At 49.1% G+C, this 19,753-nt stretch overlaps 1 long non-coding RNA gene across 1 annotated transcript; it reads right to left on the reverse strand.

The window, feature by feature from the left end:
* Positions 1-5,995: 5,995 nt before the first annotated feature.
* On the reverse strand, positions 5,996-7,604 carry LOC129638766 (uncharacterized). Its single transcript, XR_008708003.1, has 2 exons — positions 7,182-7,604; positions 5,996-6,509 (listed from the first exon to the last, which is right to left on the reverse strand). It is a non-coding gene; the product is annotated as an uncharacterized LOC129638766 (long non-coding RNA).
* Positions 7,605-19,753: the final 12,149 nt, after the last annotated feature.

Below are 19,753 nucleotides of genomic sequence, written 5' to 3' on the forward strand. Positions count from 1 at the left end.
TATTCTTGCCTGGAGAATCCCATGGACAGAGGAGCCTGCCCGGCTACAGTCCATGTGGTTGCAAAACGTCAGACATGACTGAAGAGATTTGGCAGGCATGCATTGCAGGTAAATTACACTGCGATAAAGCTGATGAAAAGATTTTCATAATTTTTGGGCTTCCCAGATGGCGCTAGCAGTAAAGAACCTGCCTGCCAATGCAGGAGACACAAGAGACCCAAGTTCCATCCCTGGGTCAGGACGATTCCCTGCAGGAGGGCTCAGCAACCCACTCTAGCATTCTTACCTGGAGAATCCCATGGACAGAGGAGCCTAGCTGGCTACAGCCCACGAAGTCACTAAAGACTTGGAGAAGATTTAGCAACTAAACAACAACTTTCCTAAAAAGCAAAGGAAGATAAAGGAGATTGATGCCTTTTTTCTAGCCCCAGGACTGATCACTGCATAATTTGGGGGCACACCTTTTACAGCAACCCCACCGCATCCACAGTGCCTCAATTTCATCCTAGATGCAAAACGAATTTCTCCTGGATCCTGAAATCATCTTGAGGTCTTCAGAAGAAGAGGTGTGGGAAACAGTCAAGGAAGCCTTCTATCATCTCCATAACCAGCAACAATGAGATGGCCCCACCCCTCAGATGAAAGGGGAGGAAAACAGTCTCCTTAGAAAACATTTTTTAATTAGAAATTTTTATCAGAAACATTCACAGAAGGATTTTAGTCAAATGATGCAATAATTTTACGGCAATCATAACCATACTTTTGAAAGCCAGGGCTGATTACCGGGTGTATTAGAAATGGCCTTGAGGGAAACCTCTGTGCAAATATCCCTTTTTTAGTTTCATTTCAAAGACAACTTAAAAGGGAAAAGGGAGGGTGTCTGAAGCAGTCGAGTAGCAGTCATTTGCACCTGGACAGCCTATGTGTCATCTCAGAGTCTGGAGCATTTTCTGCACTGGTGGGAGCGCTTATGTGTGCCCAGGAAGCCCTGGGAGCTGGACAGAGGGGCGTGGCAGAGAGACGAGGTGCCTCTGCCAAGGTCACTGGGAAACACAGGTGGACTTGAGGGCTCCGCTCCCACCTGATTACAATCACGCGGCCTCGCGGCTCTGAACGGAGCACAGTCTTTGGGAGGTCCCTCCGAGCTTCAGAACCACAACCTCTGCAACCAAAGGGAAGGTGATGAGGCCCCAGCCAAGTTTCCTGAGCTCTTGCTACACGAACAGCACCAGCAGGCCTCCTGGGGGAGAATGAAGGTGGACACGATTCAGATCCTCCAACAAGGGTGAGGTTAACTCACAAAGACAAGTCTTTGGGAAGAGATGAGACCTGCCAATGAGGTGTTCAGACCTTTCCCTTGGTCTCCAAGCCGAGGTGGGAGTAGACATGTTGTTGTTTAGTCGCTAAGTCGTGTCCGACTCTTTTGCAACCCCATGCACTGGAGCCCGCCAGGCTCCTCTGTCCCGTGGGATTCTCCAGACCAGAGTCCTAGAGTGGTTTGCTATTCCCTTCTCCAGGGGATCTTCCCTTGGCAGGCAGATTCCTTACCACTGTTGAGCCACCAGGGCAGCCCTGGGTATAGATGTAGACGTGGAGTATTTCACAATGTCATCCTACCCATCCTATATCCTGTCCGACTGGAGAACCCCTGCCTCTTCCCCATGACAGGCAAAGCCAGCTCAATTCTGGCTTTGAGCGTTGAGCGTTGGCCTCCAAGCTGTTGGCTGAAAACCAGACCCTCGCAGTCTCCTCCAAGAAATCCAGAAGGGACTTTGGATGGTGTGTTCCCATTCTGTTTGTGTTTTGCTGGTTTCCCGCCCCACCCGGTCCTCTTTTCTGCTCCCTCTTTCCTTCTTTTCCTTCCCGCAGAAGAAAAACACCACACTTAGACCTCAAGACAAGGAGAGCTGAGAAGCTTCTGGATCCTCACCCCACTTCCCTGAGCAGTTGGGGAAACCATGGTTCATGTTAGAGCTGAGCCAGGGCCTGTGCCCCAAGGAGGGTCCATCTGACCAGGGCAGGACCCCAAGGTGGACCTGTTTGTCCCCATCCTCTGAGTGATCTGGACTAAAGGATGAGGCAAAGGTCAGCGGAAGGCAGTGGCCAGGGGGACCCACCAATCACCCACCACCGCAGTGTGGTCAGTGGCCAGCCTGGATTCTCTAGAACAGTTCCAGTTTCAAATACCCCGTTGACCCCATAAACCGTCCAAATGGCCTGGAAATTATACCATTTCAATGTCCAAACTACAGATTCAAGACTTCCCCCTCAGTTTGGAATGGGTACAAAAATCTCTCATCACCCAAATGTCCCGGCTGGGTTTTTAGAAACCGCGATCACTGCGGCTCGGGACTGATGGGGAAGGGGTGAGCTGGGTCCTCGCGCTCTCTCCCCGTCCCCTGACATCTGTGCTCTCCTCCCACTCAGCACTGCCTGCTGCCCATCCTCTACCACCTCCCGCTGGCCTCCTCTTGGAGGAAAGGAGGGATCTGGCAAGAGCACATGGAACCCAAGTATCTGAAGAGGATTGTAGGCTCTTTGCACCCTCACAAGAGGTGATGTCTTGGGACCAAGGGCATGTTCAGTCACTCAGTTGTGTCCAACTCATTTTTGACCCCCCAGACTGTAAACTGCCAGGCTCCTCCGTCCATGGGACTCTCGAGGCAAGAGTCCTGGAGTGGGTTGCCGTTTCCTCCTCCAGGGAATCTTCCAGACCCAGGGATCAAACCCTCGTCTCCTGCATTGGCAGATGGATTCTTTACTGCTGAGCCACCTGGGAAGTCCCTTGAGACCAAAGGTCGACTCCTAATAAGGAATTAGGGGCTTAAGCAAGCTAATATGAGGGAAGGGAGAGAGGGAGACCCCTGGAGCCCCTTGAAGCTAAGTGGCTGCTACCTGTTCTGCTGTGGTCCAGCTTAAATCTCCTGCCTCTGAAGGGGATGGAGGAAACCGCAGCTGCTGTGGTCGAAGGAGAGAGCAGGTGTCAGGTAGGTCTGAGCATCCTTCACTGAGTGGCCACACTCACTTCTGGGTGCAGGACCATGAGGCAGGAATACATACCGTGATGGCCGGACCCAAGGACCACTGGCTGCTGGCTACAAGCCTAAAGGGGACTCCTATATATTTTGTTGCACTTCTACCCCAGGGAAAACGTGCAACTTGTCCACCAGAAAGCTGCACAGCGGTTGATATCAACAGGAAGTACTCGGTCCCTTGGGGCGCCAAACTACCCACCATGAGGGTCTCTATGTCACCGCAGTTGCAGTCGCCAGGGACATGAATCATGGCCAGCATGAGACTGTGGAAGCAGAGTGTGCTGTAGCTCATCATAGGACTCCCACCCAGAACGCTGTCTCCCTCGGTCGGGGGAGTCTTGCGGGGATCCACCTAAAAGGTTCTGCCCAGGGCTGGAGGTCTAGGTCTTGAGCAGTTCCCCCGGTCCCTCCCACCCCGTGCTCGCTTCTCTTCACTCCCTGATGACAACTATCTCCCTTCTGCTCTGCCTCCCGCAGCCTCAGTGAGGCTCTGCCTGCTGCCTTCCCAGTTGCCTGCTTGCTTTCATTCTCTCCTCTATTTGTTCTCTGTACGGCAGACGATAAGTCAACTTCAGCCCTAAAATCCATCCTCTGGTTAAAAAAAAGGATGCATGACCATCTTGGAAGAAAGTCTCCACAGAAGGCTGTCTCACCCTCTGTTTTTTCCCTCCGACTTGTCCTCCTATGGGCTGATGTTTTCACACTTAGAAATTAATTTCTTTGACTTTGTTAAAATACGGATACGTGGAGAAAGGGAACAGCTATTTGTGTTTCAGAGCAAATGTACTTATTCCACGAGGAAACTTTGATAGAGAAAGAAAGAATCTGAGAGTTCCTTTGATAGGGAGATGCAGAATTGGAAAATAAAGGAGCTGGGAACAGTTAAGAGAGGCCCCAGAGAAAGAGGGAACAACTGGATAACAGAGATGGAAGGGGCCCAAGGCGCACTTTTCCTGTTTCAGAGCTTTGCACTTGCCAAGCGAGTCTGAGCCAGGTCTCAGATCAACAAGGGGAAAGGGGAGGGGTGTAATGGCACCAGTTCAGCCTTAGCCACAAAGGCCTCCTTTAGGCCAGAGACTGTGTTCAGTTCAGCTCAGTTCAGTCGTTCAGTCATGTCCAACTCTTTGCAACCCCATGGACTGCAGGGCCTCCCTGTCCATCACCAACTCCCGGAGTTTACCCAAATCCATGTCTGTTGAGTCGGTGATGCCATCCAGCCATCTCATCCTCTGTTGTCCCCTTCTCCTCCCGCCTTCGATCTTTCCCAGCATCAGGGTCTTTTCCAATGAGTCAATTCTTCGCATCAGGTGGCCAAAGTATTGGAGTTTCAGCTTCAACCTCAGTCCTTCCAATGAACACCCAGGGCTGGTCTCCTTTAGGATGGACGGGTTGGATCTCCTTGCAGGCCAAGGGACTCTCAAGAGTCTTCTCTAACACCACAGTTCAAAAGCATCAATTCTTCAGTGCTCAGCTTTCTTTATAGTCCAACCCTCACATCCATATATGACTACTGGAAAAACCATAGTCTTGACTAGGCAGACCTTTGTTGGCAAAGCAATGTCTCTGCTTTTTAATATGCTATCTAGATTGACTATGTAGGCACCAGCAACGCGAAGACCCAGCTCCTGCCCTCAAGGAGCTCACCGACTCATGGGAAGAAGCAGAAGGGCATCAACATTTGAGAGTGCTTCAGCTGAGCGATGTACACAGGGGAGGGGCCTGGGGAACAGGGAGGATCCGGCTCATAGGCTATTAACAGACAAGTAAGAAGGAATCTAACAGCAGAGGGAAAGGAATACCTGGCAGAGGGAGCAGCCTAAGCAAAGTCTCATGAACATGACTTCCATGGTGTCCAATGGCTAAGACTCACTCCCAATGCAGGGGGCATGGTTTGAATCCCTGGTTGAGGAACTAAAATCCCACATGTTGTCAAAAAAGCAGAGTTCTGTGTGTTTGGAATATAGAATCCTTAAGGTGATGGGAGATGGGGCAGGAAAAGTGCTTGGCCATCAGAGCACCAAAGGGCATGCCCAGATGCATAAGCTTTCTTAGAAAAGCAGTGAGAGGAGCTCTTGGTAGATTTTAAGCAGGGGCCTGTAGTGGGTGGGAGGGAGGCTCAAGACGGAGGGGATATATGTACACATATAGCTGATTCACTTTGTTGTACAGTAGAAACTAACACAACGTTGTAAAGCAACTATACTCCAATAACAAAATAAAAATAATAAATAAATAAAATAAAAGTAGGGGCCTACAAGGGCAGTTTGTTTCTGGACGATCATCTGAAAGCAAGCAGATGATAGAGAAGGGAATGAGACCAGAGATAGAGGCCATTCAGGAGGTGCTGGTAATAGGGGGAGAGGAAGAACTGGCCCAAAGCAGGGGCAGAGGGCCTGGAGGAAGATTGGAAGCAGCACCTATGAGACCTGGGAGCGGCCCAAGGCCAGAGGGATTGTAAGGAGATAACAAAACGATGCCTGGATTTCTGGCAGGGCCACTGGTGAATGGTTAACTATCCACAGAGAGAGGAACGCAGGGGAGTCATCCAGGGCGGAGGTCCGATAGTCTGGATGTAAGTATAGCCTCGCTAGGTCAACATGCTATTTGAAAATCCCTTCAATTATCCATAAAGTCCAGTTGCTTTGGTTGAATTAGATGAAGTTCCAGGACCTTGCTCACATGATCATTAAATCCCAGAATTGTACTCAGCATAGAGCTGTAACTCATGGCATGAAAAACACAAGGAACCTGCCTCTCTATGGAATAGAAGAGTCATGTCCTCACCATGGGGCTGTAAGCCATGGGTAGGATGGCTGGCAGGTACCTCACATGCACATTTAAGTCAGAGTTTCTCAACCAAGGCTGAGTGTTGTATCTACTGGGGGAGGTTGGAGAGGATGGCTGAGTCCCGCACGCAGAGGTTCTGACTTAACTCTCTGGAGCACAGCCTGGGGATCTGAATTATCAAAAGCTCCTGGGAAACTCTAAAGTGCAGACACAGTTGAGAGTCTCTGATTTAGATTGTTCTCTCTCCTTCCCAGTGTATTTGAATTCCCCTTCCCTAGAAGCTCAAACGGTAAAGAATCTGCCCGCAATGCGGGAGACCAAGGTTTGATCCCTGGGTCGGGAAGATCCTCTGGAGAAGGTAATGGCAACCCGCTCCAGTATTCTTGCTGGGAGAATTCTATGGACAGAGGAGCCTGGCAGACTACAGTCCATGGGGTCACAAAGAGTCAGACATGACTGAGCGACTAACACTTTCAAAGGTCAATGAGCCAGGTCATCGTGGGACCGATGGCGACTAGCAGAGGCTCAGACAGTGACATCCTTGGCCCGCCCCTGATAGTCCCTCTGGATCTCACAGTAAATGTTTATCCAGGCAGCCCCGGGTCCGGCAGCGGCTGCTGATTGCTGGGTACACTTGCTGGGATGGGGCAGAGGCTCTTCCAGACACTGGTTCCAGACAGCTTGGCTCTGAAACACAAACAAACAAAAAATAGTCCCTATGCCTCTCAACCTGTTCTGCACTGGGGAGGTGCTGGGGTGGGGATCAGGGGAAGATTTCAAACCAGGGCAACATTTACTAGGCTTTTCCAACCTGTGCTAGAGTAGTTATTACTGCAAATAGCCATTTGGGTGGCCACGAGTCTGTAATTTCAAACTCTGAAGCAGCATGTTCTCAGAGCCCTGGGTATCTCATTTCGGTGATGCAACGAGGAAGATCCAGGGACAGGACAAAAGGCAAATCTCACCGCTCCCCCCAGCCTCTCCCAGCTGCTGGCACCACGACCACCAGGTTATTCAAAATCGGGCTCCAAGATTTTACAAGGAGGATCCTTCAGAGTCCAGGCTGGAGCTTAATTCGTCTTTTTCTTGCCATATCTGCATTTGTTGTTGTTCAGTCGCTAAGTCGTGTCCGACTCTTTGTGACCCCATGGACTGTAGCCCGCCAGGCTCCCCTGTCCATGGGATTATCCTGGCAAGAATATTGGAGTGGGTTGCCATTTCCTTCTCCAGGGGATCTTCCTGACCCAGGGAATTGAACTTATGTCTCCTGTATCTCCTGAATTCTTGACCACTGAGCCATCAGGGAAGCCCCATTTCCACATACCTTCCCCTTTAAATGGTCCTAGATTCTCTGCCTACCTTCCCATTAAAATGGTCCTAGTTTCTCTGAGTATCTTCCCTGGAGCATCTCTGAAGCTCTAATTCCAGTGAACCTTGATCCATCAGAAGCAATGGAGACTGAGTCAGTTTATCCATGAGTCCACAGCGCAGCCTCCTTGCTCAGCAACCAGAGCAGAAAAGCCACACACGTCCAGAGTGGAGGCCACCAAACATAGCGGAGACCCCCTTCAGCCACTCGGTTCTTCCCTGACCCCTTGGGTATCAGTAGGGCATCCCCATGAGAGCCCAGAGGAAAGTAAAGGTACGTAGTCTTAGTTTTGTGGAGAAGAAGGGTATATACCAGTCCCAGCCTTGGGGACACTTTAATCCAATCAGTGTTCATCAAGCGCAGGGCAGAGAAGGCTTAAGACATCAGATGAAAATCTGAACTCTGGGGGGCCCCTGGGTTGACCCCAAATTCCTAGAGCTGCAGCTTTCCTAGGACTGCTTTAATCCGCTGTGAAGGCACCTCTTTAGTGGGAGCCAGTTGTCCCCAGCCCACGAGTGACCCAGGACAGGGGCTTCTGCCAGGGTGACTCGCCCCAGGCTCCCGGCTGACCAGCTCCTGTGTCCCTTGCTGGTGTGTCATGTGGGTGACAGCCGGTCACCCTGAGATAAAGGTCTTCTTTTTTTTTAAGGCAAACTATTTGTTCGTTTTCTCTGGCTGGGAAGCATGTGGGATCTTAGTTCCCCAACCAGGGATTGAACCCACACACCATGCATCAGAGTGTGGAGTTGTAAACACTGGATCACCAGGGAAGTCCTGAGACAAGTGTCCTCCAACCTGAGGATGAGGCACAAGGGTTTTCATCTTTCTCTTGGGGATCCCCCAGATGTGCAGTGGCTTCTGCAGGTGGCTGTGAAATTCTCAAAAACCAAAGTCATTTGAATGCATTTTCATCTTTTTAAAGCAATCAATGCAATATCAGAAAGTCCTCTGGGGGAGCCAAGGGGATGGAGAGCCGTCACAAATTTGACAGATTCCTCCTTGTCTCAGTCGTCACATTTGATGGACAAATTCACATAATTCATTCATTTCAACAAACACCCAGCAGGCGCCCAGTTCTGTAAGGTGACCCCCTCCCTGCAGGCAGGAATCCGGCAGGGCCCTGGCCCGGCAAGGTCTCGGTTGCGGTTTAGGAGGCAGGTGATCGTCAGAGTGTGTGAACAACAGTGTGTGTGAAAAATAGTGTGTGACGACTGACAGAGGGGCGGCCTGCACGGGGGGCTAACACTGCCGTGGGGTGTCAGGAAAATACGTGGGGAGATTGGGAGCAATTCACCAGGACCTGAAAATGAGAAGTGCGGGGAAGGATGGTGGGCTCAGAGCTGCAGAGCCGTGTGGAAAGGCGGCCCCTTCGAGAGTCGGCTTCCACAGGCTGGACCTCACCCTGGGGGCCCGGCTGAGGTCAACCATAGGATGCTGGTGCTGTGCCTGGTCCAAGAGCTTTCTGGCCCTTTCCTAGTGAGATTTCTTCTTCACTGCACGCTGGGTGGATGAACATATGTCTGATAAGCAGCGCCACGGGTATGTGGCCTTCAAAGTCACAGACATCATCCTCTTTGGAAGGCTAAAAATAACTCTCCCATCTGCTGCCTCCATCTCACCTGCCCAGGCAGAAGGCAGCCAGGTGGGCCGCATCAGAAGCAGGACTTGGCAGAGGAGGGAGGACTCTGGCAGCTCCCCAGTTTGATCAGCTATCCACCGACTTCCAAGCGTATCAGGAGGCGAGAGTCTTGTCACACAAAGATATGAGCCCAGAGGACCGTCCAAAGGAGAGGAGAAGAGAGTGGGTGCTTACCGAGTGTCCACTCTCCATCGGCCCGGGGTCAGCCACTTTGTGGATGTTACCATCATCTCTGTTTAAAGAGGAACCCAGGCTGCCCCTCCCACGACTGGAAGGTTTGAAGTCAACCCCATGCCCACCCCTGTGGGCACACACACCAGTCCCCACTCCAGCTTCCTGGTTCCCCGCTCTGCCCCCTCACCAGCACTATCTTGGCTGCTGGGTTTGGAAGGGCCTCATTCTGGGCTGCAAGCCCTCCTTTTCTCACAGCTGCTCCAGCAGGAGCTGTCAGCACTGGCCCACGCGGGAGTGGGTGTTTGCAAACGTTCAGAACGACCTTCCTTTAATGACAGTAGCATACGGATCCTTGAACAAGTAACACACGTCTGCATCCTTTTCCAAGAGATGCCCTCACTTGCCTGCATGAGACAAAGAGATATGGGATAGAAGATGCAGAGGTAAAAGAATCAGGTTTGGAAATTAACTCCTTGCACATTAAAAAATGAAACTCACAGGAAATTCCCTGGTAGTCCAGTGGATAGGTCTCGGTGTTTTCACTGACATGGCTGGGGTTCAAGCCCTGGTTGAGGAACTAAGATCCTAAGATCCTCGAGGCTCGGCCAAAAAATAAAACAAATAAAATAAAATGAGATGTAGCTGGGCATTTGTATTTCTTTTTAAAAAAGAAATTAACAAATTCCTAACCCCTTATCCCACACACAAATATCCTCACGGAACCCTAGAGTCTGGGGTCCCTCAAGAGAGGACATGATGTCCATTTACTTCAATGCCTTAAACTGTCCACTGGTCTGTAACACACGGCCCATCTCACCCATCAGGTCCTACATGGCACGCATTTCCCTTCTCACTTCTGCACCCACCTCCAGCCAAGGCAATGGGAAGTTCTTCTGATTCTGGTTCTCCAGAATCCTACCCCACTCAGAAAGCTCTGCCTTTAGCCCGTTTCTCTTGAACCTTCAGTCCCAGAGATGCTACTGTTCGTCTGCTTTTTAGAAATTATCATCCCCAAGTCATCTCTTTATGTTCAGTCTTCTTATCTCTCCAGCCTCCTAACTATGTCCTATTCAAGGACGTGAGCGTGAGCATTCAGTCTGGTCTTTGACGTGAAATATGAAAGAAAGGTGAGCGAGACAAGTGCGTGTGTAACCACACGGAGGATGGAGGGCAGGATGGGAGAGGGGGTTGAAGCCAGCGAGTCTTGTGGGTGTGCTGAGGAGGTGGCAAGGGAGGCTGATCAGAGGCAAGAGCTGAAACTCTAGAGTTAGACTTCATTTTTCTCCTTACACTTCTGTTTGCTTTTCATTAAAATGGGTAAGTGATACCCAACAGGAAAAGTTAAAGGACTAACTATATGCGTAGAACTTTACTTCCATGACCTCAGACTCTTAATCTTTTTTTTTTTTTCTTTCCTTAACAGGTAAAGAAATTGGAGCTTCAGTTCAGTTCAGTTCAGTCGCTCAGTCGTGTCCAACTCTTTGCTACCCTATGGACTGTAGCACTGGGAAAACCATAGCCTTGACTAGACGGACCTTTGTTGGCAAAGTAATGTCTCTGCTTTTTAATATGCTGTCTAGGTTGGTCATAACTTTCCTTCCAAGAAGTGTCTTTTAATTTCATGGCTGCAGTGATTTTGGAGCCCCCCAAAATAAAGTCAGCCACTGTTTCCACTGTTTCCCCATCTATTTGCCATGAAGTGATGGGACCAGATGCCATCATCTTAGTTTTCTGAATGTTGAGCTTTAAGCCAATTTTTTCACTCTCCTCTTTCACTTTCATCAAGAAGCTCTTTAGTTCCTCTTCACTTTCTGCCATAAGGGTGGTGTCATCTGCGTATCTGAGGCTATTGATATTTCTCCTGGCAATCTTGATTCCAGCTTGTGCTTCTTCCAGCCCAGCATTTCTCATGATGTACTCTGCTTATAAGTTAAATAAGCAGGGTGACAATATACAGCCTTGATGTACTCCCTTTCCTATTTGGAACCAGTCTGTTGTTCCATGTCCAGTTCTAACTGTTGCTTCCTGACCTGCATATAGGTTTCTCAAGAGGCAGGTCAGGTGGTCTGGTATTCCCATCTTCTTCAGAATTTTCCACAGTTTACTGTGATTAAAGATGATATAACTTGGAACTTCCTTGGTGGTCCAGTGGTTTAGAATCTGTCTTCCGACAGACGGGATGCGGGTTTGATCCCTGGCCGGAGAACTAGGATCCCACATGCCGCAGGACAACAAAGTCTGCGTGCTGTGACTAGAGAAGCCTGGGAGGTGAAACGGAGACCCAGAAAGTGAAGCAATCTGCCCAGAGACACGCAGATGGGCAACGGCAGAGCCGAGATCCAAGCCCAGGCTGGTCTGCGTCTGCCACGCTTGCTTCTAGCCACTGCCGATGCTGCCTCCCTCTGTACGTCTGATGTCCGATTGTCAGGAGCACCAGGTGCTTGCTTCAGAAACCACAGCTACTCAGGGAAGGAGTACACACCTCCCAATCGCCATCCTCTCCAGGAGAGAGATCCTTGCTCCTCTCCCAACAATCTCTCCCCACTCCCCTTTATTCCTGAACAGGCAGGTTGGTCCACATCCTGCCAGGTTAACTGTGACTCTATTATTGTCAGTGTTGCGATGCCCCAGAGAGGGCGGATGCAGTCTCCTTCAGAGGAAGGATCATTTATTCTCTTCAGATCTCTCTCCTCAGCTAGTGGGGCATTTAGTAAGTCCCTGATTAAAAACAGTCACCCCTGGTCTCTTGGTGGCAGGGGCCAGGGGGTGGGTAGGGGGCTTGGTTCCAGGATCCCTGAGGATACCAAAATCCAAGCATGCCCAGGTCCCTTATATAAAATGGCACAGTATTTGTGTATAGTCTATACACATCTTCCCTTACACTTTAAATAGTCTCTAGATTACTTAGAAAACCTAATAAAATGTAAATGATACGTAAATAGTTGTAAATACAAAGTAAATACTATTGAAAATTCAAGTTTTGCTTTTTGGAGCTCTCTGGAATTTTTTTCTTCTTGCATATTTTCAATCTGCAGTTGGTTGAACCACAGATGGGAAGCCTACAGATACGGAGGGCAACTGTACTTCATGTTTGATGTACAGCCAAGACAAGGACCGATGGAGGGTGGGAGTGACCACATTTCTCAGAGCTTCTGTGGTTCACTGTGAGATCCTGACCTCTTGAAATGTGTCACTGGCAGACAGGCCACTGAGCAGCCTCTGAGTCCCAGGTGCCATTCAATTCTGAAGTCTCAGGGGACCCCAGGAGACTGCAGCAGAAGGGGGAGACACATATATCATCCTCATGACATTTGTGTTGACTTTAAGGGTTTAGCTTTAATCACAAGTGTGCATGCATGTGTAGTCGTGTGCAATGCTTTGCAACCCCACAGGCTGTAGCCCACCAGGTTTTCTGTCCATAGGATTTTCCAGGCAAGAATACTGGAGTGAGTTGCCATTTCCTTCTCCAGGGGAATTTTGCTGACCCAGGGATCAAACCTGTATCTCTTGCATTGGCAGGTGGATTCTTTACCACTAGTGCCACCTGGGAAGCCCAAGTGGAGGTTTAACTTTTGGAAAAAAAAAAACCCCAATCTTTAGAAGTAATTTACATGAAAACATACGTCTATACAAAATTCTGCATATGACTGTTCATGGCAGCATTATTCAAAATAGTCAAAAGTGGAAACAATCCAAATGTACCTCAAATGATGAACGGATACATGAAGTGTGGTAGCTCCATATAATGGAATATTATTTGGGGGAAAAAAGGAATGAAGCGCTGATACATACTACAACATGAATGAACCTTGAAAATTATGCTAATTCAAAGGAGCCGGGCACAAAAGACTACAAAGGGTAGGATCTCATTTATATGAAATATTCAGAGAGAGAAAAAGCAGAGCAGTAGTTGCCAGCGGCTAGGAGGAGATGCGGAAATGATAGCTATTGTGTGTGGGGTTTATCTGAGGGTGATGAAAAATGTTCCAAAATTGATCATGGTGACAACTGCACAACTCTGAGGATATACTAAAAATCATTGAATTATACACTTCAAATGGGTGACTTTCTAGTGTATGAATTATACCCCAAGAAAATTATTACAAATACAAAATAATTTACAATGAACATAGCTGTTTTCTTACAATTGATATTGATTCCAATTATGCCAATCACTGAGATGTCGTCTACTTCATGGTTACTCTATTTCACCCTGTTTGCTCTCAAATCAGCTACTTTTCAAGGGCATTTGCTGATTTCATTTTCCTTTCAAGACCACAAAAAAGGCATAAGGATTTTTTTTTTTTCAAATCTGAGATCTTTTTATGATCAAAGTGATCCATTGTTAAAAATTCATACCATACAGAAAGAGCATAATAAACCTCAAACATCTACTCATAACCCCTTCCCCAAAGACTGCCACTCTAATAGGTTGCTTTACAGCCTTCCTGAGCTTTAATGAATGTATAAACATAAATGTAATTTGCACGAACTTGATCATCCAAGTACACTGTTCTGAAACCAGCTTTTTTTCTTTGACAGCCTGTCATAGATGACTTTCAACGACCAAATATTTTGATATACACCATCATTTTTAATACCTGCTTAATATTGTTGAATAGATAACCCCCAGTTATACTAGTCAACTCCACGTTAACGGATATTTAAGCTGTTGTCATGTTTTTTCTATGCTAAACAAGCTACAAGGACATTCACTGAGATATTAGGCTGGCCAAAAAGATCATTCAGGTGTTTTCCATAACATCTTACAGAAAAACCTGAATGGATTTTTTTTGGCCAACCCAATACATGCCTAGAAATGGCCAAAGGAGTCACGTATTTTACAACTGGATGTCTATTCCTTGATCTCCTTCTAGAAAGGAGGCTAATTGGGAGGATCCTGCATTAAAAAGTGTCTTTTAGACCTCAGCAACTGGAACCAGGGGACTAGCAAGGGGCTCCATTTGGCTGTCCATCACTCCCCACCTGGAGGCAGAGATGAGGACATCATATCTTTTCACTTCTGGTGAATTTCCACAGGTGGAAACCAGCCAAATCCTTGAGTTATGGCCATTTTTTTCAGTTCTAAGATTCCAAGGATTTCCTCTCTCAATTTCTGGTAACCTCTTTGCTACATAGTCCAAAGATTTCATGGTGATTTCCAAATTTAGACAAAATTCGTTATGTCTGAAAGTAATTGGAAGAAAGTTTAGGATCACAGAGTGCATGAGATGTTAGTACCAACTAAGGATGAGTTCACAGAACTAGTTACAGCAAAAAGAAGAACTCTTCAAGGTCCCAAAGAATCACTTGGTTTTTTGTGATCTTCTAACCTGTGGTGGATTCATTTTGATGTTTGGCAAAACTAATACAATTATGTAAAGTTTAAAAATAAAATTAAAAAAAAAAAAACACACAACTTATTTTCAGAACCAGGCATTTAGCTACAAGGCCTGACTGGCTTCCTAGCAAATTTTAAAGCCTACATCCCTTAAATAAACCCTGCTTCTCTCAAGTGAAATAGAAGTTTCTATCCTTCCCTCAAACATGCTGTATTTTCCTACCTTGTGTCTTTGCCATTAATAATAAAAAGCTGGCACCATTTCCATCTATTATATTCCAGGCACTCTTCTACATGCTTTGGGGGGGGATATTTTAGGTAATTCAACGAGGCAGGTACTATTTCTCCCCATATACATGTAAGGAAAAATGAAGCTAGAAAGGTTGAGTGACTTACCCAGAGTCACACAGCTGCTCAGGGTCAAGCAGATCACGTCATCCTAATTCCAACACTTCTGCTCTCAATCTCCCCCTCTGCATTGCCTGACACCCCCCACTCTCTCTGGCTCCCAACAACCTAAATCCCTCAAGAGGCACCTCAAATTCCATCTCTTCTGACAGGTCCCCACCTTCAACCCCATGGAAGTTCTTTCATCATTCTGAATTCTTACTGTCTGAACTCCGAGGGGCTTATTGTCCTCAACACAGTTTCTTCAGCAGCTTTCAAGCACCAGACTGCCAGTGTCCAGCCCCAGCCCCAGGTCTCAAGGCGGTGCGGCCAGAGTTGTGTCTGCCACTAGACTGCAGCCCATCGGAGGCCGGTGTGACGGGTACCTCCCTGTATCTCTGGGGACGGCGGCCGCCCAGGAGGCCCACAGCAGACATTTCTGGGTTCACTGGTGAGTTAGGTGGACGATGGCAGTGTGAAGGGATGGCTGCTTTTCTCCCCCTGCCCACGAATCAGGGCCTCTGAGTCTCTGCCTGTTCCTGTGACCCACTGTTCTATGGATTCACCCCTTCCTGTTCTGAGGTGTTTCTCCTCTCACTGGGGAGGCAGCTCTGGCCAGATAATTTATCTCCATGCCCTGTCTTCTGCAGAGGGCGACGTGCAGCCTGGCAGGTGCCTGATAACAAATCCATTAAACCTCCGTCTCTTCTCCCAGCATGAGCTCCCGGGCACTCCAGAGTGTTTATCTTCCCTACCCAGCAGCCGGGTGGATGAGGAGGGTCTCCTTTCACGTGCAGCAAGTAGGAAAGAGACTGTACTTTGAGCCCCAAGTCACCTGAATGACACCCAAAAGACAGAACAACAGGAATTGTACCCTGCATGGCGTCCCCTCCCCTGAGGACCAGGGTTGGGCTGAGATTACTAGAAAACCAAACCCTGATGTCCACCCCCTTTCTCCTTCTGATGGCTCCTCTGCCCTCACACACACACACACACACACACACACACCCCTACACATACACAGACAGCCCCTCCTTCCCTGGGCCCCTGACAAGAAAACTCAAAAGGGAACCCTGGTGAGGGCAAAGCCATTGAGATTATGTCATCCAAGGGTCTGGGGTAAGTGGTACCTGATCCCCGTGGTACAATTTGAGAGAATCAGGCAGAACTAACTCCTGGGCTACCTGCCACCAGGACCTGAAAGTTATCATTTAGGATTGTTGCCTGAGTTGGCCTCACAGTCTCCCTTTGGCTTCATGGCACATGGAAGAATCCCCACATCTAGTTTTATTCTCTTCAGTCCTGAAGGGCTGATGCTAAAGCTGAAACTCCAATACTTTGGCCACATGATGTGAAGAACGAACTCATTAGAAAAGACCCTGATGCTAGGAAAGATTGAAGACAGGAGAAGGGGACAACAGAGGATGAGATGGTTGGATGGCAGCACTGACTCGATGGACATGAGTTTGAGTAAGCTCCAGGAGTTGGTGAAGGACAGGGAAGCCTGGCGTGCTGCAGTCCATGGGGTCTCAAAGAGTTGGACACAGCTGAGCAACTGAACTGAACTGGGGGCCATCTTGAGATTCCTAACAATTTTTAACAAGAGTGATCCTTTGTTTTCATTGTGGGCTGGGCCCCACAAATCATAAAAGCTGCTTCTATTGATCAGAAGGGAGCAAGATTCTTCAGAAAAGGATGAAGAACGAAACAGTTTCTTGAAGGGGGAAGGGGCAGGAGAGGGCTGAAGGGCTATCCCTGAGAGCTGGGGGAGCTTCATGGGTTCCAATCGGCCCCAGAAGCTCAGGAAAGCTGAGGCTGGGCCACCCTGCGTCTTGCCCCTCCCCCATCAGCCTTTCCCAAGTCACTGAAGCCGGCAGAGCACTGAGAGCTGGGTCTCACCGCGGCCCCAGGAAGATGTCAGAAAGCACCCTCCCTCCTCGAAGGCAAACTAGTGCAGCCACTCTGGAAAACAGTATAGAGGTTCCTTAAGAAACTAAAAAGAGAACTACCCTGTGTCCAGCAGCCCCACTGCTGGACATATATCTGGAAAAGACAAACCCTCCAATTTGAAAAGATGTTCACCGCAGCACTATTTACAATAGCTAAGACATGAAGCAACCCAAGTGGCCATCAAGAGATGACTGGATAAAGATGTGGTATATATCAATATATGCAATGGACTATTACTCCAGCCATAAAAAAAGAATGAAATACTGCCATTTGCAGGAAACTGGATGGCCCTAGAGATAACCACACTAAGTCAGACAGAGAAAGACAAATGTCACACAACATCACTTCTGCGTGGAATCTTAAAAAATAGTATACAAATATATGAAACAGAAACAGAATCACAGACATAGAAAACAAACTGATAGCTACCAAAGGGGAAGGTGGAGAGGGATCTATTACAAGTATGGAGTTGGCAGGTACAAACTACTATACATAAAATAGATAAGCAGTAAGGATTTACTGTATAGGGAACTATATTAAATATCTAATAATAACCCATAGAGGAAAATAATCTGAAAAATATATACATATCTCTAACTGAATCACTTTGCTGTACACCTGAAACTAACACAATATTGTAAGGCAACTATACTTCAATTGTTAAAAAAAGCGTCCCCCTGCCTCCCGGCCCTGGGTGTGCACAGGGAGTGTGATGGTGGCTCCTCCTATAATTACACTCTTCTGTCCAACAGGCCCGGGGCTCAGCCTCCGGCTCCAAGTCCTTCTACAGGCCCAGAGCCACGGCAAGGCTAACTCTGAGCAATCCGCTGCAGTTTGCCAGGTGCCTTCAGCCACCGCAAACTGGGACTGGGAGCCCCTGGTTCACTGGAGTTGAGCCCATGCCACAGAGAGCCCATTTAAGGCTCCCTGTGATCCAGAGCCTCGTTAGGGAGCAGAAAAGTCACGCCCAACCTCATCCCCAGCAGAAGCCCTGCCCCGTCCTCTGGGAAAATCAGCCCTTTATTAAAGCCGGGAGCTGGGCTCTGTGAGTGAGAGTGGGGACTTCTTTCAAGCAGGATCCAGGTCTTAGACTCCTGTGTATTCCAGGATCAAGCTCAGATCCCTGGTAGGAAAGATGCAGAAAGGAAACAAGGGAAGGAGGGAAGGATGGATGGATGAGTTGGTCACCTAGGCCTGACTATTCAGAAGAGCACCTAGGAAACCCTCCTGTCTTCTAATCTCCAGAACAGCCTGTCAGATTCCACCAGTATTGCTGCATTTCTTAAGAACATTTTGGCCTTGAGAAGCCCTACTAAAATTCAAATACTCCTGGAAATAAACTCTGTGAGCTTTCTTCCAGGGAGATAAAGGGTGGTGCTCGGAGTCTGGTGAAAGCAGAAAGAAGGCGGGGAGGAGGAGGGAACAGAGGCAGCAGTGACAAACACAACTGCCCCGGAAGGAACACACCCGCGGCCACGGTGGGGAGAGGCCCTGTGAGCTCACTGCTGCCTATAGTGCAGATGGATCCAAGCGGTTCCTGGGCTGCGGTTTGCTGAGTTCTGCTTGTCCTAAGCTCCTTCGTGTCCCAGCTCCCTCAAGTCCAGGACCTGAATCCCTCTTCCTTCCTGAGCAACCCCAAAGCAGGGCCTCCCTTCACGGAGGGGAAGATCCAAAGCTACACAGTGGGTGGGAGCGCAGATGCTCCGGGAGCCCTGCCTCCTGGCCCCTCCGCCCAGCACCCCGCCAGCCCCGCTGAGCCCCCAGCCGAGGTGCTTGGAAACGGGGCCTCCCGCTTGGTCCCACCGCAGCAGGGGCAGTGGGAGGAGGACCCGGAGGGCCTGCTCCCAAACCCTCCCTGGAGACCCCATCTCACTCCACAGGCTGTGACCTCGTTAAGGGGGCCTGCTGGAAAGCGGATTAGGCATCCCAGTGAGTTCCCGTCATGTGGTTATTATTATCCTCAGTTTTCATCAGAATTCGGAACCGGTGCCCTCTGGCCAGCTGCAGCTGCCCCCGGATCAGCTGATCAGCGTCAGCCCCCTACTGTGCCGCCCCCCTCCCCCCAGCCCTACCCACATTCCCCCTTTCAATCCATGTGGATTCATCAAGTGGATTCATCAAGTACTCAGCCGGCAGTTATGCTATGCTAAGTCACTTCAGTCGTGTCCGACTCTGTGCGACCCCATAGACCGCAGCCCACCAGGCTCTGCCGTCCCTGGGATTCTCCAAGCAAGAACACCGGAGTGGATTGCCATTTCCTTCTCCAATGCATAAAAGTGAAAAGTGAAGTTGCTCAGTTGTGTCCAACTCTTAGCCACCCCATGGACTGCAGCCCACCAGGCTCCTCCGTCCATGGGATTTCCAGGCAAGAGTACTGGAGTGGGGTGCCATTGCCTTCTCCAAGCCGGCAGTTAGACCTGCCTAAAAGTGAAGTAGAGCCTCCCCACCAGAGAAGCCAGGATCAAGTGCTGGGGGGCGCTTCCCAAGAGGGTGCGGCCAGAGCAGAATGGGGCAGTGGGTGCTGGAGTAGCCAGAAATAAAGGCAGCCAGAGACTTAAGCACTGGCCTCTGCTCCCCTGTCTGGTCTCTGATAGCCTGGAAGGTTCCCTGTAACTGCCCCCTAAAGCAGCAAAAGGCATTCCCCTGTGAATTCTAGAAATCAAAGTGGTCTTCCCTGACCCCTGGCCTCCCCATGAGCTCCCCGACAGGCCTGGGAAGTGAGGATCACTTTTTTTTTTTAACAAAACAAGTGCTTGGGGAGTTATTTTTTTTTAATAAAACAAGTTAGTCCAACAATTCCAAGGTACGGACTTAGCCAGTTTTGAACTGATGGATGACAAGGGCCCAGAGGTCAGTCTTTCCACAGAGGAATGGTCTCCCTGATGCCCTCCTTGGTCACGGTGAAGATTCTGAGTGCGTCCCCAGGGCACGCATCTCTCTCAGCAGCAGAAACACAGACGTCTAGCGGGAGCATCTCAGCTGCTCTTCACACCCGCTGCTTCGACCAATCAGAGGGCAGCCTCCAGGGTCCGTCACCCTTTCCCTCCCCCCTTCAACCTGGAACAGTCTCC

Source organism: Bubalus kerabau, chromosome X (genome assembly GCF_029407905.1).
Source record: "Bubalus kerabau isolate K-KA32 ecotype Philippines breed swamp buffalo chromosome X, PCC_UOA_SB_1v2, whole genome shotgun sequence".
NCBI classification, from domain to species: domain Eukaryota; kingdom Metazoa; phylum Chordata; class Mammalia; order Artiodactyla; family Bovidae; genus Bubalus; species Bubalus kerabau.